Genomic DNA, 12,584 nt, shown 5'->3' on the forward strand with positions numbered 1-12,584 from the left:
AGTTACTGATCTGTAAGAATGACGGTTTATTAGTGCTGTTCATTGATTTAAGTAAGTTTTTTGACATTTGGATATAAAGTGTTTCAATACTACAATATATGGTGTAAAAACGTCTGAGTGCTGCCCTCTTCAGGTTGAACGGTGGCTACTGCAGTCAGGGCCGCATTAACACTGTAAGGGGCCCCTGGGCTTTACCCTTTTGTGTGGCCCTTCATCCACCAGAATTGCAGCCTACATTCACACAAACTTTATAACCCCTAAGTGCAAGTTGTCAGGCTTTTATTTTGCTGGAATAAATGGAATAAAAAAATATTAAAACCATATCAGAGTGCCCACAATATACACAAATATCACTTCATAACATATGCACATAGTCCTAGCTAGAGGTGACCCAAATAGTCTAAGATTCAATGCTTTAACAGGAGAAGCCTGATTCGACTACTGCACAGTCAATCGTCGCAGATGTGTTATAAAATGAGGATCATTTAAAGGTGCAGTGTGTACATTTTAGCAGCATCTAGTGGGGAGGTTGCGAATTGCAACCAACGGCTCAGTCCACTGCCCAACCCTTGCTTTTGAAATGCATTAAGAAGCTACAATAGCCACCACTGGACAAACATTTTATCGTTGGAGACAACTTAGTACAAAAATTTGTCCGTTAAGGGCTTCTGTAGAAACATGGCAGCACAAAATGGCGACTTCCATTTAAGGGGACCCTCTGTGTTAGTAGATAAAAACGTCTCATTCTAAGGTAATAAAAACATAACGTTTCATTTTAAAAGGTCTTTATACACCACTGATAATATAGTTTTGTATATTATTTAGCATTTCTTTCAAGAGATCCTTCTAAAAAATTACACACTTCACCTTTAATTTTGGCTGCATAAGAGTGCACATTATCTGATTTCACATTTAACAGCTTTCTCCCAATATAAAAAATATACATCCTATTATGATAATACTAAGTAAATAATATGTGAAAAAGTAGCTTTCAATAAATATTTTTAAAGTCTGTTAATAGCCTAAATCCCGTGACAGGGCTGCACGCCCATATCCAGAAACCATTGCAAAGTCTCTTTGTTTCTGCAATTAAAAAGACAAAACAGGCCATTCTATATTTTCGTTATTTTAATAATTAATTTTAATATTTCCTTTTTTTATTTAATTGATAGATTATTCAGTGTTATCTGATTAAACTATTTGTGGTTTGTGTTTTATTCCCTTGCGCATTTAGGCATTTTGCACTCATGTTCTGCACCTTATTGACCTTATTTTGTTTTTATTTTTTATTAATTATAAAGGTAAATTCTGATCTAATTTAAGTTCTGTAAGTTTTGGATTGCTTTCCGTTGTGTCGATGTTGCGGTGTTGCATGCTATCACATTCAATTTAGCCGAACGCGCTAGGTGTTCTGCGTGATCATATTTAGGCGTTCATCAAACTAAACATCAAAAAACGGATTTAAGTTTTAAAATGTATTTAAAAAGGTTGCTCAACTTTTCAGAAGTTGAACTACAAAACAGGTATGCCGTTTTTTTTTTTAAATTTCGGTGATGACACCAAAAATATCTCTACCGAATCTGACACAATTGTTTCTCTTGTGATTTAATATTATGGTCGGTGTTAACTTTCAAATGATAGAAAAGAGATTCTTGAAACAAATGTTATAAGAATCATCAGGTGTTTCAAGTGAATACAGAGATGATCAAAGTGAAAGTAAGCAATCAGATATTTCTGTGCAAAATAATAAAGCATATATAGTGTCTATAAGATCATTAATTTCAGTGTTTTTTGTTTAAGGAATTGTACATAAAGCTTGTTTTTTATAATTTACAGTAACAAATTATATGTAATTTCTCGTCTTTTATTTCCAAGATTTGCCAAGCTAAATCTCAAAATGAAATAAGATCGCTGAACTTAGCCGTGGCTTCCGAGGCAGAATCACATTTGTTATTTATTAGATTTAGTTATCAAAAATGTTTTGTGTAAAATCTTTGTGTGCTGTTCTGTATATCTTAGCTTTAAAATGTTATGAGGAATCATTTAATGAATTTTTATATACACGTTGTCTTTCATATTAAGATAAAAACGCGTCCTCAGTTTCGTCTTTGTTCATCACTTGAAAGGCACTTGTGGTCACTTTATAAGAAAGCTGTCTGTGTTGCCTTCAGAAATGCAATAATGGATATTTCAGACAGAAATTTTAAAAAGCTCACTAATGACTGCAGGGTAGCCTACAGTAAGTGAGAGCTATTCTTGCGCAGGAACTGCATTCACGCACGGACATTCAAAGCAAAGCGATTAAGCATAATTTTAAAGGGAGTATCAACTTTTTATAAAATGCGGTTGTTATTTTTTTCCGGCATCTCGGGGCCCTTCCCAGCCCGAGGCCCTGGGCTTAAGCCCAGGTAAGCCCATGCATTAATGCGGCCCTGACTGCAGTTGAATTTTCCTATTGGATGTTGGGTCTAAAAAATGACTCGTGACGTAAGCAGGTTCAAGCTCACCACGCCCTTGTTACGATCTCACCACACACTTGGTACGAGCTTAGTTCGTCCCACCTATCTCCGTTGGGATCTGCCTACTTTTCTTGCATTTTTCAAATATTGCCAGTGGGTGGAGTCAGGCTCTGACCAGGGGTTTAGTTACGCTTTAAATAAACCAGGCTTGATGAAGTTGAAATTAAGGCGGGGCATATTGTATGACCTCTCCCACTTTAAAAAGTTGATCCTGCGAAAGACATTTTATTTTTAAGTTTTGTAGCACAAATATCATTTAGGGTAACATAAAAACATTAAAGTAGAATTTAAAATGGATTGAAATTTTTATATGTGAATTTTTATGTGGAATAACCAGACCGCTGGGTGGTGCTATTGATCAGATTACAGGGAGTTAAAGGCGGAGTCCATGATGTTTGAAAGCCAATGTTGATATTTGAAATCACCTTAACAAACACGCCCCTACCCCAATAGAGACAGAGCGCCGTTATGCAAATTTGGGGACCGCGCCCACCGGGGGGGAAATCAATCCAACCGTCTCCATTGAGTTTGTATTGCGAGAAGCCGCCTCCTTGTCATTTCTGGCTTATAACAAAAAACTGAATAATGCCTAAAAGCTGCTGTGTGACAATATGTACAGCTAACAAGCCAAAGAACCCAGAAATAAGTTTTTATAAGCTGTCGAGCCGTAAAACCCAGCCTTTAAGGAGAATAAAGTGGATCGCCGACTACGTTTCCCCCTAGTAGACGCAGTTCTACTAATAGAAGTATATGAAAAGTTGCCTGTATCCATTTTTGTGTCTTTAAACGCTCGTTTTTTGGGGTCGACAGCTTATAAAAACTTATTTACAGATTAAACTTAAAAACAGAATAATACCTAAAAGCTGCTGTGTGACAAGGTGTACATCTAACACGCCAAAAAAATAAATAAATAATTTTTTATAAGCTGTCGACTTCAAAAAACGAGCGTTTAGACACAGAAATGGAAACAGGCAACTTTTCATAGTACTCCTATTAGTAAAACTGCGTCCAATAGGGGGAAACGTAATCGGCGATCCACTTTATTCTCCTTAAAGACTGGTTTTTAAGGCTCGACAGCTTATAAAAACTTATTTCTGTGTTCTTTGGCTTGTTAGCTGTACATATTGTCCCAAAGCAGCTTTTAGGCATTATTCAGTTTTTTGTTATAAGCCAGAAATGACAAGGAGGCGGCCTTTTGCAATACAAAGTCAATGGAGACTGTTGGATTGCTTTCCCCCCGGTGGGCGTGGTCCTCAGGTGGTGACGCGCTGCGCTCTGTCTCCATAGAATCTGGACCTTCTGTTGATAGACCCGCCCCACACATACGCAACCCGGCATTTGATTTGATTTGATTGGCTATAAGTGTGTTTTGGTAGTCGGCCCGTCTCCTTTTCCAACGCGTTTTTCAAACATCGTGCACTCCGTCTTTAAATACCATCACGAAATGTGTTGGAAAACGGTTCCTGTGGATTTTTAGGCATTGAGTTTAAACAAAACAGGTAGAAGGTTTTCACATCTCTTGATTTATGTAAGTTACTTCGGTATAAACACGTGAGTGACATTTACGCATGTTACCCTCCTGAGGCGAGTCTGAAACCAATTTGAAATAAACTTTTATTATCTCTTTGTAACTTTTATGTTTTTCTTTTCTTGTCATAACTTCAGAGACCTAGAAACAAAAAGGCAGAATAAAATTGAGTGGCACAAACAGCTGCTGTGCAGACCCCTGACATTGGGGTCAGTTATCAACACTTACTCTTACTGTGACCTACTACTTTATCTCTGTAAACTCAACTGTCTGTGTATCTCTCACTATCTGTACAGTAATTTAAATTTTAAATGTTTGCTTTAATAAAATATTTAATAATATAATCATTACACTTTACCTCATTTTCATGATTTCTCTCGTGTCGGTTTTTACTGTAAAATCGAAATAAATGATTAGTGATTACTTATATATTATAAGCCTAGTCCACACGTACACGGGTATTTTTATAAGCTGAGTTTTTACCTCCTTTGTTAAATAAAATCTCAGTGTCCACACGAACATGCAAAAACCAAATACGAAGTGCTGTAAGTAGCATGCCAAACCAACAGATGGCAATATATCCCCAACTGTAAAGCCATGTTGGCCAATCAGAAGCAACTGCAGAGTTTCCCCTCAGCACGCCACAGGTCAAATACTTAAAGGAACAGTATGTAGGATTGTGGCCAAAACTGGTATTGCAATAACAAAACTTGTGGCTAAAACTGGTACTGCAATCACCCAACTGGTGGTCAATACACAAAATGACAACATAAACATCAGTTGAGGGCTGCAACTCCACTTTTTAAATGACAATATCCTGACCAGACCACTGTTGTCAGTGATTTAAGTATTTGAAATGAAAATGATTTCTTAATGTCTAGTGACATATCAGGGCCATTTTATGATTAATTGATATACATTTCTTACATACTGTTCCTTTAAGCCGGGTACACATCACAAAATAATTGGGATAAATTTGGGCCGATTTTCCCTCTTACGACAATCCTAGGTAAAGTCCCAATCGTCTTCGTGGTTGCAGCGATTATCTTATCAGATTTTCCTGTGGTGCACGGTGTGTTAAGAGCATCTGAATCTGCTCGGAAGCCCGTCGGGGCCGCTCCGATCGCAAATCACGATCAGAAATCTTGTTGTGTGGGGGGAACCCCGGGGACAAACGCACACACACAGGGTAGATTGTCACGTGAAACGAAACGATACCCAATTGGAAAGCGAGCTGATGAAAGATGAAACCATAACTACACCATAACAACTACAGCAGGCATAATCTAAAGTGAAATAAACATCAGTGATGTAAAAAAGCATTCCACTGTAATAATGTAATTTATTTATTTCTGATGTTCACCACATTTGTTTACTGTGAAGTCACGTTTGGCTGCAAGAAACATCGCAAGATCTCTGCGAGATTTCCTGTGTTCTCAGCTGAAGTTAATCTGATGGTGCCTGGTGTGCTATCATGACCACAGCGGCACTCCTCACACTATAGGAACAAATGTGATAAATCGTAAAAAAAAAAAAATTATTATGTTTGTGGTCTCTCACATTTTGGAAATCTGAAAAGATTTAAAAAATCTTTTGGTGTGGCCCTAGCTTAAGATGTTTCACCAGCTACACGACAACGCTGCAACCAGACTTTCTAAAAATCTTCACTGGCAGTTTCAGTCACTTGATACTGCATTTACATGTTGACGAACGGCCAAACCATATAAAATGTTATAGTTCTGAAAATACCTGTGTACGTGTGGACAGGGCCTTAATCTTTGCGGTAAATTGTTCTTTATGTATTCAGATGTAAATCCCACAGAAAACATGTCACTCACCTTTTGCTTTTCCCAATTTTCCATAAACACAAGAAGACAGCAAATGCCGAAAGTAAAATGAAACACCAAACCAAAATAAGCACAATAATCTGAAAAAAATCCTTTGTAGCCATGAAATACTTTATATCATTGGTTGACTGGTTGACTTCTGTCTGTGCTTCTGTTATAAGAATAAAGAAGAGAAGACACATTGCATAAATATTTTGTTTAGACATCTTTTAATGTATGCGTTTCTGTGGTCACTTTAATTTTCACATGTTTTTCATGCTGTTAAGTTAAGGTGACCCAAAGTTAAAGTGATATTCTGTCATGGTTTACTCACACTCAACCCTGTACTGAACACAAAGGAAGATATTTGAAATAATGCAGGAAGCAGGAGCACCATTGACTTCCATAGTAGAGAAAATACTATGGAAGTCAACAGTGCTTTAAAGCTGTATGGTTACCAGAGGCGGACACTACTTAAGTATTTTATGTAAATTTCCCAAGCATCTGTGCTTTATCAGAGTGTTTGTCTTGTGAATTTTTTTACTACATTCTAAAGCAAAGAATCATACTGTGTATTTCTTTTAAATTGCATATTAAAATTGATGTAATACCTAATAACATAAAAATTGTGTACTTTTACTTTTCTCGAGTAAAAGTACTTTTTACTTAAGTAAAAAATACTAGGGGCTCTATCTTACACCCGGCGCAATGCAGTGCAATGCGCGTCGCAAGTGTCTTTCGCTAGTTTCCACCCTAATTTTTACGTTTAGCGCCGCGTTGTTTAAATAGCAAATGCATTTGCGCCCCCTTTGCGCCCATGGGCGTTCTGGTCTGAAAACGAGGTGTGTTCAGGCGCATTGTTGGCGCGTTGCTATTTTGAGGCAACTAAAATAGACTACGCCATTGACCAACAAAAACCTGGTCTAAAGTCTAAAGTCAATGGCGCAATATGTTTTTTTGTTATTTAAAGATCGCATTAGTAATATGCGCCTATAAACGGGACGACAACGCGGGTTTGCTTATCACAAAGTACATGAATGCGCAGCAGCACAAAATGCTTTTAAATATGGAAGATTAAAGGATTGAATATAAAACATTATTATTGAGTCTCTTGGACATAAATGAGGACTAATTATGAGACGTTACAAGGCGCAAAGAGCTGCTTCACCTGTAGCCTAGTAAGAAAATAAATGCTTTGCTTTAAACAAATGCATCTGTTTTTAAATGTTTTTAAATGCTACCTCACGGATTTATTGTATATGATGTACCTGTGGATATGGTCAGATGAGAAACATTTTTAAGTAATGCTAAAAAAAACTCTTTGCTAAAAAAACCCGCTGTCCAAAGTGCTGAAACGTGCGGAGAGCCGTTTGTAAATTCTTTATCTCCTGTTTGTTACAAATAAAGTATTGTTAGAGAACTGGGGATCTTCTTCCTCCGCTTAGTTTTTCAGTTTACAAAGTCTGTCATCTAAATAGGGATTAGACATAGCGCCAGCGCAACAGGCTTTTAAAGGGGATGAGAGCTGAGACTCTCATTGGTTTATTGAACATTACGCCCAAAATACTCTCATTACAATAGGACCAACCCTTTTCGTCCATGTGCTCGGCGCACAAACCATTTTTCACGTCGTTAAATTAGCAAAAGTGGATTCGGACGCGCCCATTTAGACGTTGCGCTGTGCGCTTTAGACAATGCGCTTAGATCGTTAAAATAGGGCCCTAGATGTTTAATGTACTTAAATATTAAATATAAACCAAAAACTTGAAATTATGAAATGTAGTGGAGTAAACATTATGATAATATGTTTTAAAATGTATGTTTTCCAAAGAAAAACACTGATAAAATACAAATACTTGAAAATTTACTTTTATGTAGAAAGTAAAAATACTTAAGTAGTGTCCGCCTCTGATGGTTATAAACATTAGTCAACATATCTTCCTTTGTGCAAAGACATTTTTACAGGTTTGTACCAACTTTAGGGTGGGTAAATGATAACAGAGTTTTCATTTTGGGTGAACTATCCCTTTGAAATATGTTTACTCTCTCCTTACTCGTTTACATATGTGCAGCAAACCATGAGCCGGGCATAAACTTTCAAAAACAAATGTCACGTATAAAATAGAAAAGGCTACATATAAGGAAAAGAAACGCTACTCTGTGCACATACAAACCACAATACAAGGCCAAAACTTCAAAACTAAACCAATAATCGACCGAGGACAATGAGACAAACAGACCCAGTTCCGGTAAATGTGAAAGTCGGCACACCTCTGACCCACCGGCAGACCTTCAACGTGATGCTCAGCTGATGCATGACCAACGACCACCAGCAGAACGCCCTTAACCTCCGCCTAATCTCCTTAATCGTTTCAATGTATATATAAACATATCTCCCAAGGGTTTTTCCCTCCTAGGACTTTTTTTTACTTCCCCGGCTAAGCCTGGGTTTTTTTTCTCATAGGGGGTTTTTCGACCCGGGGAGGCAGCCTTTTTAGGCTTAACTTAGCACCTTCCCCTTTACTTTATATTAGCAATACACACGCTTATAATGTTGATTCATAGCCGCAGCAAATTTAGCTGCTTGTGCTATCGTGTATTATGTTGTGCTATCTGTCGTTTTTCTGTGCTTTCCACTGCTTCTATTAATGTAAAGCTGCTTTGAAACAATCACCAATTGTGAAAAGCGCTATATAAATAAAATTGAATTGAGTTGAATTGAATTGAATTAAAATTGAATTGAATTGAGCGATTTGTTGTAAATGACCGGATGACTGCACTTTTGATTTACAAACGTTAAATTTCTGCTTGTAGCTGGTGTTTTAAATTAGTACAGACAGATTTTGCTTTATTATATTATATTATATTATATTATATTATATTATATTATATTATATTATATTATATTATATTATATTATATTATATTATATTATATTATACATTTAACTGAGCTTACCTGTTTCATCTGATCCATTGTCAGCCAATGTTGTACTCATCTGAATTCAAAATAGATTAACATTAGATAGTAAAATATATTTGTACTAACCAACAGACATTACTTTCTCCAAATACAAAACCTTGGTGTAAATCATTATAGGTTGAAAATAAATTTTACCTTCAGTTATATTCAGTTGACCTGAAGCGAAGCTGGCTGTGCAGTTTTCAAGAACATCGTCTGCATGTGTTTTAATGTGACATACATCTCATGACATACTTCCTATGTACCACCTCACACAGGAAGTGAATCTGCATATTTTCAAACCCTTTCAGAATTTCCAGTAAAAAAAACCTAGAAACTAAAACTTAATAAACAATAAAACATTAAACTAATAATAATGGTTTTGCATATTGCATAATTTCTTTTACAAGCACCAATGGGTACATATTATGTAATGTAAGTCAACTTCCATTACCAAAGTCTTTTTGAATCATTTCCTTTTTGTACCGTTTAGTACATGTACTATATATGGCGAAATGTAACAGTCAAAAACTAACCAAGCTATGAGCTTATGTTACAAAAGTGTGCAATACCAAATGCCCGTACAAAAAAATCAGTGAAAAAATCCTTGTGCTGTCTCAAAAACTTGGTTGCAGTCTGGAGCCCTTGGTGCCCTCATATTGACTGATGCCCCAGGGCACTCACCCAATCACGTCTCTAAATTATCCGGCCCTGATTCCACTATCTCTGAATAACTTATGATTCACTACATGTTCATGTTGTTTACATTATGAGCACTTACGCACTGATTGCCAACAAAGCACAGACATTTAATGCAGTTTTACTTACCGCCTGCGGCTCATGACCCGATTGGACCGCCCAATTTAAGGGACATCTAGCGTTAAACAAACACACATGCACATCTCCGCTGCTACCCTGGATAAACAAACTATATCCATTGTTTCCATAATACTGTTTTCTTTGGGAAGCTGAGGGCTATTTCATAAAACTCGCTTGGAAAAGCGAGGATTAAAGTTACAAACTCGACTTGAATTAACCTAACAAATGAGGCGAGGCTAAAGCGGTTTCAAAAAAGGCAAATGAAGCTTACGCAATCCAACTAATGTAATCCAGATTTCCCTAGTCAAGATAATTGCGCGTGCACGCTATTCTTGAGCAGCCCTAGAGGTTGAGCGTGGATCAAATCGATCAAAGTTAAAGAGAAAGCGGTATTTTTTGATAAAAATGTATGAAAATGTACTACTGACTGAAAATTATAATATTGATGCAATAAACAAACCCATATTGTCTTATAAATATATTGTCTTATTTTAAAGTGATCACATGAATGCTTGAAACACTGTTAGAAATGATGGCATAGTGGTTAGTGCTCTCAGCAGCACACGCGGGGAACCGGGATTCGATCCCCGTCAATGCTTATGTGGCTATGCTTTGCTAATTTTTATATACTGTACTTTTTAAAAATAACAGAAATCTTAACTTTTAAAAGACAATTTGTAGTTTACTAAGTAACCTATATAATACATATTTAGCAGATGAATGATTTTAATACATTTACAGTAACTCTAAATGTAACTTAAATTTATTTATTTTTTATTTGGGGGTACATTTCAAAAGCAGCAACTTGAACGGGTGAAAATAAAATATAAATATATTGTCAATAAGAAGTGTAGTTGATTTAAGCATAATCATATTCCAGAAGTGTCTAATCTCATAATGTTAGCTGCCAAAGATGTTGAGTGCTCAGTGAGGAGAGCACTGGCATCTATCAGCAGCACAGCTTTACTCCTGCAGATGAACTGTTCTTGAAAGAAAAAAATGGGGTCACTGAGAGCATGGTGGGTGAACAGCATATGCATTTCTGAATTTACAGTAGTACAAGAAATTATTGTGTAAAATCATATATGTTACACATATTCTTGATCAATCATTATTACTTGACATGTTACTCAAAACATTTTTGATGGCAAATTATGTGTGTGTTATAGAGTCACAAGTCATCATGTTAAACACTTAAAAAATTAGCTGTAGTTATGCAGCTGTTTGCCAGTAACTTATGCAGACCTAAAGGTTTATTATTCACTGGCAACAGCCTGCCCAAAGCCAAATCAACACCAAACACCAACAAGTCTATGACTTTACAGCATAAAACCATAAAAGAACAGCCTCATGCAAAGCATTTTGTGAACCAGAAATCCTCATGAACCTTTTCTGTTGTTTCCTTCATATTTTGGTTCCCAGAATGCCCTGCATGAGGCTGCCATTCAACGGTTTTATTCTGTAAATAAAAAGACCCGTCAATGTTTAATGTTCATTCAACTTTGAACAAACTGTTGCCAGCAAACAACATACATATCAATCTAAGTTACTGGCAAACAGCTGACAGTAATACTGTAAGTTCTACATCATTTTTTAACAGTGTAGTGTTAGGTGTTGATAGATAAACAGTTTTATGAATGGTTACAGTGAGGATCAGTTGAAGAAAAGCCTGAGGTATAAGCACATTATACTGTAAGTCTACAGTACAAGCCTTGTGAGCTGAAAAATTATTGTCTGCAGGACACTAACAATCTTCTCTGTGATAAAAAAGAATTTTAACTCATTACAACAAAATGCCAAGAGCATACCATCACATAATTATATTGTATTCCTTCAGCCATGCAGACACCATAATTTTTTTTTACATTTCAAGAAAAATGTAACAACTAGAGAAAGATACAAATACTGTAGATCTTTAAAATAACGTGCATTTTTATGCATACCAAGCATAAAAAAATTAAATTACTGTACTTGACTTTTGTGTGTTGTATATTTAAATTAAATTTCCTCTTTGTGTGACAGACAATCTGAATAAAAAAGAAAAAAAATTCTTAAATTTGTTAATGAACTATTATCCTTAGTTAAGATTATCATTTATATTCAACATTTGATAGGCCTATAATATACCATATTATGAAACACATGTCTGTATTTTATTAATTATTATTGTAACAAAATTTATCAAATGTAATATATACGTTGATTTTCTTTAATTGTTAGATTAATAGTGGTTAATAAAGTCAAATAAAATGTCAAAAAGTCAGCTGTAATATAATTGCATTTACATTTCAGTGTTAGTGGAAGTCTAGTTAAGCAACAAATGAGGCTTACCCTGACAGTTAGCCTGCTCCGGACCAGGCTAGTTTCCAAGCATAAGTTTCCATAGTAACCGGGGTTGAACTAGTTCAAGTTTGTTTTATGAAACGAAATCCACCGGTAATAAGCCAGACTTAACAAAATAAGCCTGGCTTATATGTAATCTAGTTTTATGAAACAGCCCTCTGGACAAACTTAAATTTTCCTCACAAACAACAACGCATTTCTTTGGTGATGTTGATTTTGTGTGAGCTCTTTGTTGGTGTGTGTGCGCGCTATTATCCATATAAGGACTTCCACTGTACTTCTTGCACTGAAATGACCAATAAAAAATAAATAAAGCAAGATTGTTACGTACGAATCTTTCATGTTCGAAAAAAAACTTTTCAAAACTTGTACGAACCATGGCGAAGTGCTTTTTTGACACTTTGCTTATGAAGAATCCATCTCTTAAACAGTATTAATAAGTCAGAATGCATGGAACACCTTTAATGTCTATTCAGTTAGTCATCATGTCACCTTCAAATTTGATTTGTCTGCACAATCTGTCTGTTTTTTATATTGGGAAAAAACAGACTGTGATGACCAGTGGCAGCTTAACCCACATGACAACCC

This window comes from Misgurnus anguillicaudatus, chromosome 3 (assembly GCF_027580225.2).
Source record: "Misgurnus anguillicaudatus chromosome 3, ASM2758022v2, whole genome shotgun sequence".
Classification (NCBI taxonomy): domain Eukaryota; kingdom Metazoa; phylum Chordata; class Actinopteri; order Cypriniformes; family Cobitidae; genus Misgurnus; species Misgurnus anguillicaudatus.